The sequence below is a fragment of the Talpa europaea genome (genome assembly GCF_964194135.1).
Source record: "Talpa europaea genome assembly, chromosome: 12".
NCBI classification, from domain to species: Eukaryota; Metazoa; Chordata; class Mammalia; order Eulipotyphla; family Talpidae; genus Talpa; species Talpa europaea.
Window position 1 is genome coordinate 102,039,594 of NC_140079.1, and position 4,548 is coordinate 102,044,141.

General features: G+C 62.3%; 1 long non-coding RNA gene across 1 annotated transcript; it reads right to left on the bottom strand.

The window, feature by feature from the left end:
- Positions 1–1,205: 1,205 nt before the first annotated feature.
- On the bottom strand, positions 1,206–2,898 carry LOC311182345. The gene is made up of 4 exons (XR_014617095.1): positions 2,859–2,898; positions 2,346–2,402; positions 1,573–1,732; positions 1,206–1,424 (listed from the first exon to the last, which is right to left on the bottom strand). It is a non-coding gene; the product is annotated as an uncharacterized lncRNA (long non-coding RNA).
- Positions 2,899–4,548: the final 1,650 nt, after the last annotated feature.

Sequence of the window (4,548 nt, forward strand, 5' to 3'; positions counted from 1 at the left end):
GGTGACTCTGGGTATACCTGGGGGTGGGCGGTCACCAGAAGATCAAGGCTTGATTAGGAACTTGGAAGGCGCACCCATCCCCCAGGGAGGGAGAGTGGGGGGACAGGGTGGGGGTGGGCAGGTAGCACGAGTGTGATTAAACGGGTTCAGTCAGAGGTTGGCTCTCCGAGAGAGCTTTATTACTGTACTGGTCACACACACTTTCGTCCACACAGGCGAGCCCACCCCAAGTCCCAGAGGATCTTGGACTAAAGACTAAAGACAGTAGCCGCGACGTGCCTTAGCCGGCCGTCCCCTGGCGGGAGTGCTCCGGCCGTGGAAAGCTCTAGGCTCCAGGGCTCGCAGTCCGGAGGGTCACGCAGGATGCTGAGCCGGTCTGCAGCCTGCGCGCTGTCTGAGAGCAGGCCGCCGGGTCGCCGGAGGCAGAACCTGGGAGTGAGGCTCGGGTCGCGGGGTGCTGGCTGAGGAGCGAGGAGAGGTTCCGGCGGAAGAGCAGGCTGAGTCCAAAGGGGGTCGCGAGCTGGACTCCGCAGCGCAGCCTCCGGCGAGTCCTTCGCTCAGAGCCAGCGTTGGGGCTGCTCCGGGGCTGCTTGGCGAACCTGCTCCTGTGATCCGTCCTCATCAGGCTTAGCCTCGGGCAGCGCCTGTGTGCATCGTCTTTCTCACCCAGGATGTGGCGCTTGCAGCCACCTCACTATAGTCTTGGCTTCACTTTTGGCCCGTGTCCTCATGCTGCTTGTCAGCTCTGTGTGTGCGTCACAGCGGGGCCTGCAGACCAGGCCTCCATGAAAGTCCTGGTAGTGTTCAGGGGTCCCGCTTGGGCCCCCCTGGGCCTGGAGGAGCAGGTGGCATAAGCCCCAGCCTGCGCCGCACTTTGCCCACCCGGATGCGAGCCCGGTCCTGACAGGAAGTCGGTACCTAGGGGTGAAACTTCCCCAGCCTTGGGGTCACTCGGGCACCTGAGTGAAGCAGGGTCATGGGGGCGCGGCCCTGCCAGACACCTGGTAGGTGACCCGGGACCAGGTGATCCTGAAGCGGCCCAGTCTGGGCCTGACCTGCGGGGCCTGGGCAGGGGCCACAGGTGTGGGTGGGAGGTGAAGCCGGGCTGGACAGGCCGGTCCCCCTGGGGCGTGGAGGCTGGTGTGGACCACCCGCAACTAGGCCTGGGGCTAGGACAGGTGGGGGAGTTTATCCCTTTCCAGGCCCTGAGGGGGTGCGGGCCGCAGAGGCACCCAGTCCTGGGAGGGGGCCCAGGGGTGGGCAGGGGAGCAGGAGCGAGCAAGGCAGGCACCAAATGGGTGATCATTGTTTTCTTTCTTTATTTTTTTTTTTTGCCCAAAGGTTGATTTTGGTCACACCCACAAAGGCGGGAGCTGCAGGCCGTGTCTCCTCCCAGTGTTGAGATTTGGTGACTCCCTTTTCACCTACAAGACAAGGGTCAGGTCAGGCAGGGTCAGGGCCCAGGAAGGAGGCTCAGGGTGGCCGGTCTGGAAGCCATGTCCCCCACCCTCACACCCCACCATCCCCCGAACCCCAGCCCACCCCTCCTCCAGCCCCGGCCCCCGGGCCTACCTGCGGCTAATCAGTTGACCGCAGGTCCCTTGGCTCTTGGCCGCTAGTTGGACTTTGCATGTGGCCTCCTGGCCTTTCTGGAGTCTCCCCGCATGCGCATGTTTTCCATTTTATTAATGGTATAGCCAGCAAACAACAGGGCAGCGAGAAGAGAAAATCCCTACGGTGGTCCCCAAGGCTGTCAGTTTCAGGGTCCCTGAGCCCACTTCTACATGCAGCGGAGGGGATGGGGGGTAACTAGGGCTCTGGGGCTGGGCAACAGGGATGGGCCCTTGGGCAGGTCTGGCCAGATCAGCTGCACCCTCTGTGGTGATCAGCTGGTGGCGCCCAGACGGTGCTGCCCCTCTGACCCGCCCTCCCCCTGCCCCAGTCTCCCCCCATCCCGGCCCCACCCCTGCAGGGAAGCAGATGTTGGGGGCCCAGAGCAGGCTGGCCGGAAAGTGCTCACAGGCACACTGCAGAGGACTCCAGGCGCTGGGGGGACGGAGCCCGCTGAGTCCAGCCCCCGGACCCCCTCCAGCAGGTGGGGGAGGCTGAGGGGTCCCAGGGGGTCCCTGGAGCGGCTGGTCTATGGCGCGGGTCTCCCCACCCTGCGGGGCTGGGGTCTCCGTCCTGACCCCCAGGCCTTCAGTTCTCTAGGTGCCCCTGCCAGCGGCCCGCGGGGTGAGGACAGGTCCCTGCGCTGGGCCTGGAGCTGGGGGCGGGGAAGGTCAGCCCAGTTGATGATGGGGAGGGGAGTGTGGGTTGGGGCGGGTGGGAAGCTCTTGTCTTACCATGACGATTACACTGGTCGTTGCTGGTTCCATCTTCTCCAGGTATCAGGTCTCACCCTGTGAGGGGACACCCCAGGTCACCAGGGCTGTCCTCCAGCCCTTCCCCGGGACCCCGTGCTCCCATCTCCCTGCAGCCGGGCCCCCAGGACTGTCTCTGCAGACGGGGACCCGTGGACTCTGGGCCCAGCCTGCTGCGTCTCCTTCCGCAGTGTGGGGTTCTGGCGCCCAGGGCCATCACCGCTGCCCCGGGATGGCTGGGGCCCGAGAAAGGGGCACCCACCACACCACCCAGTCCTGAGCCCCGGTCAGTCCACGGGTCCCCAAGCCCGAGCCTGTGGCCCCGTGTCGCCCCTTCTAGAAGGAAGGCCAGACCCCTACACGTAATCACCCCACTCTCCCAGGCCCCCCTCAGCCCAGCTCCCCTCTTCACCTTCACCTGTCCCTGCGCATCCTCTGAGGGTACGCCTGACCCCACATTTTGCTGCCGCTTGTCTGCCCCGGGCCCCGCCTCACCTTAGATTGGAGGTGCAGCGGGTGCGTGACTCGGCCGGACTCCCAGAATGAAATGGCTGAGCGGATATCAACTCCACTTCCTGCCCCTCCTGCCCTCCCAGCTGCTTTCTCAGAACAGGGCCATTTCTGGGAAACCACGTGACCCTGCTCTGTGGTCACCGTTCTTTGGCCATGTCACCCCCTCCCCTGGGGCATCCAGCAGGTGTCATGTAGCCCGCGCATGGGGAAGAGAACCAGTCCTGGGGAGGTGAGCCCCCGTCGGGGGCTGGTGGGAGTTGGGGTCACCGGCCCCTCTTTTGTCTCCCTCTTTTTGAGAGATTTGAAGAGGACCCTGAGCTCCTTCTGTAAAACCAAGCCTCAGTCCTCAGCCCCACCTGGTTCCTGCTGCGACTCCGCTACAGTCTAGTTGGGGCAAACATTCCAGGGACCCAGAGCCCGGGGCGTGCACACCTGGGAGCCATCCTGGAGGAGGTGAGACTTCGACCCGGGGAGCAGTGAGAGAGGGGCCTTCTGGGAACACCCCTGTAGGGGGTCTCCATGGAGGCCTGGGGTCTTGTGTCCCAGGGCGCAGGACCAGGGGCCCCACAGCCCCTTTCAGAACTAGGCGGCAGGAAGAGGAAAGCACAGAGGCCCACCCAACACATGACAAGGGCCGGGTGAGGCCCAGGGGGTGGACGAATCCAGGGGGCAGTGGGGGTCTGAGGGCTCACCCAGTCCGGGTAGCCCTGGGCAGGCCTGGGAGGCTGGGGAGGGGTGGGGAGGCTCAGGGGAGACAGGAAGGGGCTGGGCCTCAGGGACCCAGAGTGCAGGAATTCAGGACCCTGGTCCAGTCCCAGGCACACAGTGGGGCTCAATAAATTCACACTCAGCAGATTTGTTTCAGACTTTTTTTCCCTACTCAGACTTGCAAAGGGGCGCAGCATGCAGGAGGCCAAGCCCACGTCTACCCTCCCACAAAGAGGCGCTGCCCAAGCCAGGTGGGCCAGGGCGAGCAGGGCCTCCTGTGCTTCCTTCCCCAAGGGGTGGGGCCCTGCTCATGGGGGCAGAGGGAGGATCTGGGGGACTTTATAGTGTCTTTTTGTTTTTTCTTATTTCTTTTTTTAAATATTTATTTATTTATGCATATGTAACTAGCAATAAAATATAATTGCTAGCCCTGTGCACAGGTGTTTGAGGGAGGCTCGATTCCGTGGGATTCAATGACCACACCGTATTAAAAGGAAAAAGGATTTATTGTGAGCAGCACAGGCGATGCACAAGCAAAATTATAAACAGTGCCCCAAACCCGACCAAACTGATAATCATGCATACATACTGTACAGTTTCCTCAGAAATCAGCATCACGGAGGCAAAGAGGCAGCACTCCGGGGAATAGCACGGGAGACGTATCCAAGTCCAGCAGCGGCGAGCAGCAGCAGCTAGGCGACCACTGTGTTTTTATCTCCCAAGGTCGGATATGGCCAGTATCCAAACCCCGGGATTCATGGTGGGCTGGCCACATTCCTGTGCACGATGCCCCGGACTTGCATAACCAACCTATTTCTTGGTGGTCCCGGACATCGCGAACAGTTACACAACCAGCCCTATCTTTTGGCTCTCGGTCCGGGCGCTGGCCAGGCTCCCGGACCTGGGGGCCAATAGTTGGTCGCTCGTCCTCCAATGTTCCCGGCAAAACGACATTAACACTTTA